Genomic DNA, 14443 nt, shown 5'->3' on the forward strand with positions numbered 1-14443 from the left:
TGTCCCGTTCTGCATCGGAAGTGGCACGGAGATGATGAAGTTGGTGGATGGGCACATGTGAAACGTGTCCCGCTGGCTCTTGCCTGAAACCAGACTGTCCTTCTGAGACGCACCGAAAGGTTCAGGGCGTGATTAAGAACAGCTTTCATTTAGATACCCCGTGTCCTTGCTTACAACTTACGAGGCCGGTGGCGTTTACTGGGAGGTAAAGGAAGTCACAATTTCCGAGATGCGTTTATATTTTGGTAATGAAAAGTGGTTACCCGATTTTTATTTAACCATGCTCACTACACTGACTTCCAAGTCCCTCACATGAGAGGCATACATGCTTAGTGTATGTTGTGGGGAACATCACTTTCTGAAAGGGTACCCTACATTATCTTGGCATTGAGTTTACAATGTTACATAAAATACACTCTTGAAAGATAATCAAAGCATAGCCAGGGCTTTAAGTGGGCCGGGTCCAGCCGGCCCACTTAAATATGGTCTCGCCTTTGGGACCTTATAAGTGTTTAGCAATGTAACAGTTGCATAACTAAATACTTATAAGGTCCCAAAAACGAGACCTATTGGCTATGCAAAGCAGCCCTGTGGCCACGAAAGTGATCGCGATTGCGATCAAACATCAAAGCGGCCCTGCCGCGGCGAAAGTGAAAGTAATCACGGTAAAAGTGGCGCGCGCGCTCGCGCACATGCACTGTAGCTCTAGGCTGGCCTGGTAGCACTTTTTGGAGCCCTCTCAATAAGTCTCGCCAGACCAGCGCATGCGCTGGGTCAGGCGAGACCTAAAAAGGACAGTTGGAAACCTGTCGCAGCGCGGAGATTGTTTAGGCACGGCGTGTTGAGGAATCGACTACGAGGTATTCCCAATACATTTTCATCAAATACATACGGAATCTGAGATCCAGGTTGCATCGTCGTTGCTACATTTTCTTCGAGTGTGAGATATCTCTCACAGCTGGTGCTTGCCTTAGAGAAATGTTTGCTGCTGATTAATTGACTTTGACATGTTTATAGTGGCCTTACATGTCACCACAGTATTTTTACGTTTATAATGGTTTCTAATGTGTATTAGGTTTCCATTTCTACAGGTCACATTGCCACTTACATTAAGGTTGGCCCTACATCGGGTTTAGTTTTTGGGGACCTTCTCCCACATACATATTCGGTACCTCTAGTGAGGCTGTTTGGGTTCCGTTCCTCATTGTTTCTGCATTAAGAGGTTGCATCAGGTTCCCAAATCAAGGGTTGATATAGGGTTTTGTTTTCCCTCGCTTACATTTATGAGGGTTTAGTCCCATTGTACGCAATTTCACATGGTACCCTTACATGAGGGTGACCTTTCTTTGTTTTGTTGCAGGGGTGAGTCCCAGCGTGCTTAAGACGCCTTGCGCCGCACGAGTTTAGTTGCAGGGTTTTGACCTTGCCTGTCTTCTCACATGGGAGAGCATTCACGTTTTTACTTGGCAGAGTTGTCCAGTTGTCCCTTGTAGTTTGTGGGACAGGACATATGGCACAAGTCCCTTTGTTCTCATGACATTATATTCCTATCTTAGTGTGATTTTTTTTTTTATTACAAATCACAAGTTGTCCATTTTGGTAGGTGGGGATAAGATGTTGGGTCACATCCCTTCTGTCCACATTTATTTACATGTTGTCCCCTGTTTAGGGTGGAGGCAGGAATTTGGGTCTTAGTCCCTCTTGTCCACAGTCACATTCATGTTGTCCCCTGTTTAAGGTGGGGGCAAGATGTTGGGTCACATCCCTTCTGTCCACATTTATTTACACGTTGTCCCCTGTTTAGGGTGGAGGCACGAATTTGGGTCTTAGTTCCTCTTTCCACACTTTTACATGGAGCGTTCCCTACATGGGATTGTTCTCCGTCATCCCTGGGTTACTGACTTCTTATTTATCCTTTGTTTGGTTGTACTATTTATCCATGCCTAGTTGAGATGTCTGCACATCTTTTAACTTTGTACCTTTAGCTTATAGTTTTAGGCGTCCAGCTGTCCTGCATTGCTAATCAGGGATCCTCTATGACGCTTTCTCCTTGCAGCATTTCTGCCTGTGGTGAATGTTTCGAGCATGGTGACGCCGGAAGCCACCCGGCGAGGTGTCACCGGTTTTACTTGTGACCACAACATCCACATTTTGGTTGATACTGCGACATGTTTTGATAATTTTCATCTTACACCGGATTTTGAGCTGTTGTTGACGCTACTACATTGAACTTTTGCCACTCAAGTGAAGTTATGTATTGATTTTCTAATTGTCTATGGCATTTCAACATTAAGGGGCATATGTATCAACATCACCATTTGCGATTCTCAAATAGCGATTGTTAAGGAATCGCTATTTGAGAATTGCAAAACGGGATGTATTTAAAAATTCGCAAACTTTTTGCGATTTCTTAAAATTCCTTAATTGCGATTAGCAAATTGCGAAATCGCAATTAAGGAATACCTGGCCATTCATTTCTATGGGCCAGGAGACCCATAGGAATGAATGGGAAGTAATTCTCAAATAGCGAATTCGCAATTTGCTAATCGCTATTTGAGAATAATTTCAAAGGTGCAAGGGTGTCATGATGACACCCTGATGCACCCCTGAAATGAGCATGTGTGTGCATATGGCGCACATACATGCCCTAAGGGCATGTATGAGCGTCACGTGGCACTTTGCAAAATTAAAAATAGTGCATTTTGAAAGGAAATCGCAAATTACCACCAACTGGAAGTTGGTGGTAATTTGCGATTTCTTAAGGATAATTCGCACAACTTGGGTGCTTTTTACATATCATTTAAGAAATCGCAATGTGCGATTTCTTAAATGATTACGCAAAATTAAGAAATCGCTAAATTAGCAATTCCTTAATTTTGCGATGGGATTTTGCCTAATACATCCCGTTTTGCGAATTTTTACTCGCAAACGCTGTATTTTGCGATTCGCAGCGTTTGCGAGTAAAAATTAGCTTGATACATATGCCCCTAATTGTGTTACGCTGCCACCTGGTGAGCCAAGTTGGAATTTGTTTCAATTTTTTTTTTTAATTTTAGAGATAATCTTTCAGTCCATGGGTTCTTGCTTTTGCATAACTTGAATTTTACATAACCTGTACTTGTATTTGTATCCTGTATAAATTGTTTATTGTTACAGTGCACAATGTCTGTACCTCAATACGAGGTGTCTCGGAAGAGTTTTGGTCCCGTCTTTTCAGTGCACATCTATAGACCACACAAGGTCGTCAATTTTGGTTTTATTCCCTTACTCAGGGTGAATTTTATGGGCTCTTCGCCCATTTGTTACAATGGACAACTATATATATTTAGTGGTTTTGTCCTATTTCTTACAGTGCACGTTTTACCCTTCATAGGGTGTCTAAGGTTTTTATTTCTCAGTGCACAGGGGTTTTAGTCCCGTCATTACAGTGCACAGGGTGTCAGTCCTTTTTGCATTTATATGTAGGTTTTTTTTTTGGGTTTCAGTCCCATCTCACGCGAGGTGTGTTATGGGTTACAGTCCCATCTCTATGGTGCATAACATTTTTTTTATCCCTCGTTTTCGCACTTGGGTTATTTGGGTTTCTGTCCCATCTTCTACAGTGCACATTTTACCCTACACAGGGGGTCTATGGTTTTATACTCACGCAGTGCACAATCTGTTTCTCAACACGAGGTATCTTGTATGGGTTTTGAGTCCCGTCATTACAGTGCACAGAGTTTTTTTTAGTCCCGTCATTACAGTGCACATTGTTACCTCCACACGGGGTTTCATACAAGGGTTCTAAGTCTCGTCATTATCGTGCACTTTTTCCTTACTTTCACACGTGGTGTTACGTAAGGGTTCTTGCTCTTCGACTGGTGCACAACTATGACCTCTGCATGAGGTGTCTCATATGGGTTACATTCCCATTTTTACGGTGCACATCATGATTGCCTCTTCATGAGGTGTCTCATATGAGTCACATTCCCATCTGCTCAGTGCACAATAATTTACCTCCAGGGTATTTCTTTCTTTTCAGTGCACACTGTCACAGTTTACTACCCATGTACTCGGGTTCCTACCTGATAAGCTAACTTTTATGTTGCTTTAGTGCACAGTGTGGAGGCTCCACACTAGTTGTCTATACACGGACACCTCTTGTCTCATTTGTTTACCCTACACAAGTTGTATTTGATAGTTTATTGAAGTTTTCATGTAATGGGAATTTTGTGTGATTTATCTTAAATTGACTCATCATTTCCCTTTACAGCTCAGTTTTCCTCTTGTTATCTTTTATGTTTTTCATCTGTGAATTCTGGATTCTATTTTTCTCTGTTTTTCTCTCACAATGTGTTCTTTTGTTCTTTGGAGGTTATTTTCTCCGTCTGCCTTTGTCTGTTGGTCATTGTGAGGAAAAGGGGATGGTGTTGTCACCTTTTGTCATTTTCATGGCATTCTCACCTTTTGTATTTCTTCTCTGTTTTCTTCACTTATGTTTTCACTTCTTATTTGGGATGTTCTGTTTCTTATTTACTCTTTGTGTTTTTTCTATCTTTTTGTTCTCTTTTATTTCTTCATAGTTTTATATGGAAGGAAGGGGATATGTAATATCCTGGCTTTGTTGTTATGCATTGCATCTCTTGCTTTGCCAGTGGAATGTTCATCTTATGATGTAGTACAGAATGTTGGGAGCCAGAGAGGTCAGTTGAGAAGGGCTGAGCACCATACTGGCTGCTCCTGGTGGGGTCTATGATTGGTCTTGTACTGTCTTGTATTGGATTGTATTGGATGACTTTTAACCAACTACAAATAAACATCTAAAGATCCTCTACACGTCTGGACTAAGTCACTACATAATTGAACGGATTTAGTCGAATATTATCTCTTACTTTTTATTGGTAAAAAGTGTATTATCACAGTGGATAACAGTATGCATTTAGAGGTGGCTGTGTTGTCCCAGAGAGCTGGGAAAGAAGTATGAAATATTAATTTTGCTTTCAGGACCCTAATAGCTCTGAGCATAGGTATGCTGTTATTGAATTGATCTTCTGGCTTGTGCCTGGGCTGTGAAGCACTGTAGAAACTAAGGCTCAGTTATACTATCCTATTTAGTGATTGTAAATGTTCTGATTCACAAAATAGGGGCATTTGCAAAATAGGTTTTTCTTATTTACTAAACCCACTTTAGAAGTCCTTAAACTGGGACCGGTTTTTGCAACCAGTATAACATCATATCTGGCCCTAAATCCAGGGAAACCGGTATGCACTTAGGCGTGCATTTTTTATCCTGGAGGTGGGGTGGAACTCCACAGAATGTATTACAAATCTGTAATCCAAGCTTCAAGAGTATTGCTTCCTGGTAAAGTATGTACCCGCTGAGAACAAAACAACAGACTTTATGTAGAGATATTTGTGTGAAGGAACAGGCCAGCATAGCACAGTGACCAGGATGTGGTTGCCACAGTTGAGGGAGTCACTGTGGGATGCGTCTATGATATTACGGTGGCAGAGTGGCAAGAGGCTGAGGATAAAGATTCATTACTTAGGTCAGAAAAGTTGTAGGTGAAGGAGGGGTGTCCTAACTACAAAAGACTACCAGTTGAACCTCTCTCATACCTCAATGTTTCTGAGGAATTAGACGTTTAAGGTGATTTGCTGTTCAGGTCTGGGAAATGTGTTCTGTCTTTTGGAGTGTGTGAATAAAATGTGTGTTGGCCAAGAAAGTAATTCTGGAATATAAGCAGTGAAAAGGATGCTTGGGTAACATTTCCTATTTACTTGGCTTGACAAGATGGTGAATTCAAGGGTGTTGGAATGTGCTCAGGGCAACGATATAGTGCTTAGACCCAGATCAGTTCCCTTCAACCCAGTGGTATTTCCCTAAGTTTCCTTAGAAGAAAATCAGTTTTGACAATTCTGACTCATCACTGTTTTTCAGGCAATTCACTCGTTGCTTTGGTTCTGTTCGATTACCACTCAAAATGGCTTTTGGTAAGTTTGTACATTAGCTGTAACAGGGTTTCATAAGAACGTTTTTTCAAGAGACAGGAACCCTAATACATTGTTAATAATAATAATAATAATAATAATAGTGTTACTTAATATAGCGCAAACAGCTGCCTCAAACAGAGGCGTCCTGGTGCTTAGTGGCAGTCAGGAGTAGATGAGGGCAATAGTTTACCTAGTCAAAGAGCCATGTCTTCAGCTGCTTTCGGAACTCAGATTCAGTACTCAGCATGCGGAGATGCAAAGGTAAAGCATTCCATAGCATAGCTGTTTTTACAGAGAAAGCCCTGCCTCCCTTTCTGGCTTTGACAAACCTGGGAACGCACAATAGGAGCTTAGAGTTGGATCTCAGAGTGCGGGTCGATTGGTATGGGAGAAGTCTCTTTCTGAGGTAACTCGTCCTATGTTGTGAATTGCCCGAAAAGCCAGGGTCCAGGCCTTAAATTCGATGCGTTTTGCAACCGGGAGCCAATGGAGGCGCCTGATATGAGGGGAGATATGCTGACGGAAAGGAACTCTGTGAATAAGCCTTGCAGCCGCGTTCTGGATCATCTGAAGTCTGTGAATCAGATAACTGGGCAGTCCTAGGGATAAACCGTTAGCATAGTCCAGATGGGATGTTACCGCCGTGTGAACCACCTTCCTCCTGCTCTCGTCTGGCATGAGGTGCAAGATTTTTTTTTACAGTTTTTAATTTGCCAAAGCAGGTCAACGATACATGGCGTATGTGGGTTTCGAAGGATAGATCTGAATCCCACTTAACGCCAAGATTTCTAGCTGACTTTACCGGACGTGGCGGGGTACCCATCTCAGCAGGCCACCAGAGTCCTGCGGATGGGGGGGAGGGCCGGACAAAGAACATGATCTCTGTGTTGTCCGCATTTAATTTCAATTTTTTATTGTTCATCCAGCTAGTGATGTCTTTCAGGCAGCTCCTTAATCTGGCAAATGGGTCCTTTGACTGATCCTTAAAGGAAAATATCAGCTGGGTGTTGTCAGCATACGACACAGCCTTTAACTCCCAGGTGTCAATGATATTGAAGAGTGGTACCAGGTAGATGTTAAAAAGTAAGGAGCTTAGTGCCGAGCCCTGTGGGACCCCACAACTCAAAGGCTTAGATGATGATTGATATGGAGTGAGGAATACACTTTGAGTGCGGTTGTAAAGATAAGACTGGAACCACGTTAGGGCAGTACCCTGGACACCAAACTGTTGAAGTCTATTTAGTAGTATGAGGTGAGCGACTGTGTCGAAGGTCGCAGATAAGTCCAGCAGGATCACATAGTTTATACTCCCACGTCCATTGGCATTCTTATGGATTCAGTCACCTCCACCAAGGCAGTTTCAGTGCTGTATCCAGTTTGGAAGCCTGATTGAGTCTCGTGCAAAATGTCATGAGAGTTGACATACGTGGAGAGTTGGAGTTGTGCTAATTTTTCCAACATTTTTGCTGGCGCTGGTAACAAAGAGATAGGACGGTAGTTCCCAAGCTCCATGGGGTCAGCACTGGATTATTTCAAGAGCAGTAATAGGAGAGCCTGCTTCCAGATATCAGGAAAGATGCCCGTCACCAGAGACACATTCCAGATATAATTCAATACTGGATTAATCCAGTGAGCAAGTTATCTGAAAATCTTAGGGGGACAAGGGTCAGTGGGAGAGCCCGACTTGCACCTCAAGATTTCAGCCAGAGATTCTTTCAAAGTTATCTGGGCAAACTCTATGAAGGTGCCCTCAGTCTAACACGTTATTGAATCCTGAGGAGCCACTAATGGCTCTTCGGATGTGAAGGAAGAGTATAAGATCTGAATCTTCTTCTCAAAGAAGTTGGATAGATAGGAACATAGAGCTAAGGAGGGAATGATTTTTCATTCAGCCACAGAAAGATTAGTGAAGGATCTAACAAGTCTAAAGATTTCTTTGCTCGAGTGCTCTGCACCCTCAATTTGTTTAACAAAGTACTCTTTCCTCGCCATTCCCATCATTTTATGTAGTTTTTTTAAAGCTCCCTTATACCTCTGCTTTGCTTCTGGGTCATAATCTTTCCTCCATTGCCTTTCCAATCTCTTGCATTCACTTTTTTCACTCCTAAGATCGTCCGAGAACCAAGGGGCTGAAGGGGAATCTCTTTTGGATTTAGGAATTGTTAGTGGCGCCACCTTATTGAGTGAGGCCGAAATCCTTGCATTAAACAGCGCAGCATCCACATTAGGATCCCTGAGCAAGGTTGGTCCCCATGAAAAAACAATGGGCCCACATTGTCAGCATTCACTCTCTTCCAGTTCCTCCCTGCCGTTGGTTGTTTATGGCCAGGCAGCTGTTGTTTCCCGATATTGAATGAAAACGGGACTAAATAGTGGTCTCACCATATCATTCGTAGAGGGTTCTCGATTCTAGTAGAGTAGATGTTAAAGAAAATAAGGTTGAGCGTATGCCCAGCTCTGTGAGTGGGTGCGGACACGTATTGCGTGAGATTCGCTCCCTTAAGGGATTGCACTAGTTGTGAGGCAAGAGGGATCATCCACGCAGAGATTGAAATCCCCTAGGGCCAAGAAATTGGCATATTGTAAGGATTTCTGCGCAATCAGATTGCTCAACTCCCAGAGATGAAGATTAGGACACTCTGGCGGTCTATATATTAATAGACCAGCCTGGGAAACGATAGGGGTCGGCTTAATGCAGAAATTCATGCCTTCAATGGGACCAAAGCCACTAAATTCGGAGAAAGTGATGTCCCATGACTCCTTAAAAATAATTGCCACACCACCCCCTCGCTTCTCACCTGCTCTATTGACGCATACTATCCTGAGGCCAGGGGGGATTGCAAATGTTAGCGTCTGGAGGGTGTTCGCTTTCAACCAAGTTTCCGTAAGGAAAACTTTAACCCAGTCTTTATCTGTTAGTAAGACCGAAATGGTGTCAGTGTGCCTAGGCAACGATCTACAGTTAAGCCGAGCGGCTCTTACCCAACCTCTTGATGACCTTAGTATCTTGGGAGGCTTACCCCGGCTGCTAGTATCCCACTTGGGATTCCCTGCTTAAAATTGCATTTCTTACAGTGGTAAGAGGAGTCAAAATTCTCCAATAGATCTCCATGTGATCCAGTGCATAAATTACTACCTAGGGCAGTGGTTCCCAAACTCTTGACTCCTGAGGACCCCCACTGAATCACTACTGGAGTCCGGGGACCCCCAAGCAATTTTCACAATTTAAATTTCAAAAAATTAAAACAGGCCGGCTTTAGTGCTGGTGGTGCCCTGTGCGACAATGTTTGTTGGCGTCCCCCCCAAATGACCACCTCCACCAGGGAGTCTCTCACTAGCACCCTTTAACAGTGACGAAGTCTCCATAACCACACTCTCTCAGATGCATTGAATTAGTTATATAGCGCCACTCATACCAGTGCAGGGTGTCCGAGCACTTTGCATCACACACACATTACACAGAGACAATCAATCATACGTGTGTAAATCAGTGTATAGGAAATGTTACATAAGCCAAAAGACAAAGTGTAGGAGTCACATGTCATCCATACTGGTAGGCAGTATAGTTTAAGAGTGCTTGGTGTGGAGAAGCCCAAACTCAGAGTCGAAAAAAAAACAGCATAGCTGGGAGTTCTCTTTAATAATAAGAATCGATTTCTAGCCAATTAATCCTTTTTGCAACATTAATCAATTTTCTAATATGTATTCTTTGCAGTGTGTATGCTGTTCTGGGAGGAAAGTCAATAGCTCACTATTCTATATTAGGACTTTAAGTTATAAATTGCAAGTAACAAAAGGAGGTTTCTTTTGAAAGCAGTAACCTGCTGATCTGTACATACGCACTCTGTAATCACTTGGTACACGTTCTTTGCAGAAGGCATATTAACCCTCTGCACTAACTTCACATAAGTCAAAACCTCAACTATGCAAAATGCTGATCTCTCTCGGACGATAATTAATCACAGGAGTTATTGTGACATTTATGTGAGCCTGGTAATTGCCGGGGGAAAGAAACGCTGCAGTGGGTGCTTCAAAAGCGTAATAAACGTTCAAGCACGGCGCCCCCAGGAAGGTGGCACCAGTCGCACCGCCCTAAAGCCGGCCCTGGCGCTCCATGCTTCTTTAAGTTATAAATTGCAAGTAACAAAAGGAGGTTTCTTTTGAAAGCAGTAACCTGCTGATCTGTACATACGCACTCTGTAATCACTTGGTACACGTTCTTTGCAGAAGGCATATTAACCCTCTGCACTAACTTCACATAAGTCAAAACCTCAACTATGCAAAATGCTGATCTCTCTCGGACGATAATTAATCACAGGAGTTATTGTGACATTTATGTGAGCCTGGTAATTGCCGGGGGAAAGAAACGCTGCAGTGGGTGCTTCAAAAGCGTAATAAACGTTCAAGCACGGCGCCCCCAGGAAGGTGGCACCAGTCGCACCGCCCTAAAGCCGGCCCTGGCGCTCCATGCTTCTAACCGAGTTTATGAGTTGATGCTGGGGACATGGAGGGGTGATGCTAGGGTGGGCACGGGTGGGGATGACCCAGATGCAGCAGATAAATGAACATGAATGCGCCTGCAACCGCCCCCCCAAAGAAAGGCGTTTTTAGTGGACACCTCCCTCATGTACACATGAATCTCATTCCACCTAACTCAGGATTATGTGAGCTGAGAAGAGCCTGAAAGAAATGTCTGCTATATGTAATATGACAGACTGCGCATACACTGTTGTTGTAAATATACGTAGCATTAAGGGGGGGGAACAGCAAAGTATTGAGACCATTTAAAAGGAGGGGTCGCGCAACTGTAATATGCTCAGAAAGTTTTGTTACACATGTTCAAATCTGTTGTATAATTACTTGATAACCGGTCACAGCAGCAGCGGGGTTTGTTGCAAACTGGACAATATTATTGACAATACTGGCTCAGCTGAGCACCGTAAACAGGTAAGAAAAACACGTGCATTTGCGTTTTAAATGTCCGATCCTGCAGCAACACACTTCCAAGGTCCATACATGACAGTAACCCGATTCAAGGCCCCATTCTCCCGATTTTTTTTACAGAATCGCCCACTTTGCTCTCCTGAAATGTTGGCATGTATGGGTAAGGACACCCGGCCTCAATAAACACGGCGTCCGAATTCCCCTGGCCTTGCCCTTGCCCACTGCTGTAAATTTAATTAAAAAATAAACACTCACGTGCTCCTCGAGTGGTCCGAGAGGCCGGAATGCTAGTGTTCTAAGCCGAAAGCGGAGACAGGGCGTTGGGCGGCAAAATGCTCCTGGGCTGGCCGCAAATGCAAGGGAAGACGCACTGCCGTGCGAACGTGCGCGAGCGTGCGCGCCTATAAAATAGTAAGCCAATCACCCTTCAGCTTCCACCCCAAAGCTGAAATGGTGATTGGCCCGATTTTTTTTTTGGTCCTGCCGCCCCTGCGCTGTCATTCAATGGTTGTAGCCGAAGTAGCGCATGGGCGCTTCAATATAATACGATCCAGTTCGCGGACCCCCTGGGAATGTGTCACGGACCCCTGGGGGTCCGCGGCCCACAGTTTGGGAAACGCTGACCTAGGGCAAGCTGCGAATCACGCAACCAGGACTGCCCCCCCTTGCTACCGAAACTGGCAGCATGGCTGGCGCAGGACGCGGTCCAGGCACGGACGGGCGCAGACGGGCTTGCCTTGCCTTACATTAGGCAGTGGCAATGACATGCAGCTAACTTAATTAGAAATTAGTGCATTTTTGACAACTTGTGGCATCAGGCTTGTCACTAGAACCCTTTACGATCAACAAACTAAAAGGCAAATTGAACATTTTAATAGAGACTTTGAAGTCAGTGTCATAGAGCCAGGATAAATAGAGTTGATTGGAAGTATTTTCCTAGGTCTCAGCTCTGGTCATACTGTGCCACTCGCCACTGTACTACTCCTACTACTGAAGATATCCGGTGTCTAAACGGGATCTATTGTGGATTTTAGAGAAAACAGATGAATGAAATGCAAGATGAAAGAAAGTATGCAGTCATTAAGGAATCTGAGAAACACATGTGTGTCAAGGCTTGGTTGGATTGGGGGAAGAATGTTCAGTTCCCTAATCTCCTCGAGGAGACGGTATCAGGATAAGCAAACCTGGTGGAAGTTCAGAAGGTTACATGTATGGAAAACCCATAAAGGTTCTGAAAGTTAATGGTTAGAGTGTTGTGACATAAGAGGGCAGAGTGTGGAATGTCCATAGAGTGGTTAAGTGGAAACAAGCAATTCTGAGAATGCAGGACCCTCAGAGGGAGTTCTTGTCAAAACATCTTCCATGGGGCATTCAGATGTGAATGGGGTTAAGTCTTCAAGTTCAATTCGAGTTGGCAACCATGAAGAGAATCACAGTGTTGATGCTTTCATGAAAGTGAGACAGGTTGTGCCAGAAGATTTTCTTCCAAGATGGGTCAAATTAATGGGAAGAAACAGATCGCCTTCCACAAGACTCAGAGACTGTGTTTTAAGTATTCTTGCTCTGCCTTTTGGTTCTCCTTAACATTTTGTCTCCTCTTTCCACAGTTTCTTTTTTTTGCTAATCATTCTCTTTGTGTTATGATGATCAACGGTGGTACTGTAACTTTCCTTCTTGCGTTCTACTTTTTAAAAAACGTTTTACTTACCTTCCTCATTGTTTCCGTTTAACCTGCCTCATTTCCTTTTTTTTTGTTTAGGAGGGGAATGTGATAGATTCCCCACCTATTTGTATTATTCTAAGGTAGAATGTTACATATGTCATGAGTGCATTCCACCTGACTGGGCTCCATTGCTATTTGAAAAGTGTCAATGTTCCCGGGGAGTGCACCTGCTTATTTATAATTTGTCTTCAGTGTGGAAGCAAGCAAAAAAATGGTCTGTAGTTTTCCAACGTACTTGGATATGCATGGAACATTTGAATAGTGGCAAAAGTAGCCACTCAAGTGCTAATAAAGACATGGCCTCCTTCTCAGCACAGCTTGCTCAGTGGTGCTAAGGCAGAGAAAATGTGTTCCTTAGCAGTCAAGGGGTTATAGTCTGATCAAAGATGTGCTATAGCTAAAAGCAATTAAGAGTATTGCAAATCGAGAGAATCATGATCTGTGCTGCTTCACTGAAGTAGTGTTGAGAGCAGGGATCTAAGTGGGAATTTGATGTGATATAAACTAGGCCTACTATAATTACAATTGCTGGTGAGTGGATAGAAGATGGCCAAACTGTCTTTCTCCTAAGATAAGGAGATACCCTCCACAAACCTTAGACTGCACAGCTCTTGATGGGAATGTTCTCAGTTTTGGAAATAAAGTCCAAAAGAGAATTGCAAAGATCCATCAGAGTAGTGATGGTAGTTCAAATACTAGTAGATTTGTTCAAACCAGTCACAAATTCGAAGATGGTTTTAAACACTATTATTAGAATTGCAAATATGTATGTATAAAAGTGCACACTTATGGCCCCCCAAAATTTTTTGGGTACAATTTAACCTCAGCCATGTAATTAGCCTTAAAACCAGGATGCATCTTGAGAACTATTGCCAGTCCATATTCGTTCAATAATGAGTTAAGATTTTGAAGGACCTTCTTTGGAAGGTACATTGTTTAGCTGGTAAAATAGAATCTAATGCCTTATTAATCTGTTTATTAACCCAGAAGATGCTACAATCAGCGTGATCTAGTGAAGGTGGCATATTTTCTTTTAGAAAATGTGTATGCTTCTCATGGATAAATTTAGCCCTTGGACTATAGGTAGTGACAATCATAGCTCATGTTATGTAAGGAGACACATTAGAAATTAGGACCTAAACAAAATAGTGCCGTGGCCAGTCCTATTCAAAGAGCAAATCTTATTCACCTGAACACATTTCAGGGGAAAGAGACAACATTCTTCAGCATGTGTCCTGTTTGAATGGAACATGTCATGAGCTCTGCAATTAAAAAGCTAGTTTAAGTAAGTTGTGAAATAATTAAAACTTTGTTGCAAGTATGAGTACCTCCCCCCTTTTCCAGTCGAACAATTATCATGCCAAACTTATTACTTGGCCCCTGAAAGCAGAAGCAGCTTTGGGTTTGTTTTGTTTTGCCTTATTGATACTGCCCCACCTTTCTTAAACATGAAAACATTCATATTCACATTCTAGTTAATTATATCTCTGATGATGCACGCATGAATCCTTAATGTGTATATTAGCATTTTATGTGTAATTACTTAACTGTCAGGGCATGTCTACATGGAACACTGTTCATAGCAACTAAGTAACAGTGCATAGGATAATATCAATTTGGATCAATAGATAGTTTCTACATGCAGCTAGAGTAGTGTAATTTTGGTATCATTCTGTAGTATTAATACATTTTTATTCAGATTCATCAAGTAAATTACATACAAAATTAGGTTCCCATATGATGGTGACAAACATTAAAACTTTTATTAAATCCTTCAATATTTACAATTAGTTCCTTACTCCA

Source organism: Triturus cristatus, chromosome 9 (assembly GCF_964204655.1).
Source record: "Triturus cristatus chromosome 9, aTriCri1.1, whole genome shotgun sequence".
Lineage (NCBI taxonomy): Eukaryota > Metazoa > Chordata > Amphibia > Caudata > Salamandridae > Triturus > Triturus cristatus.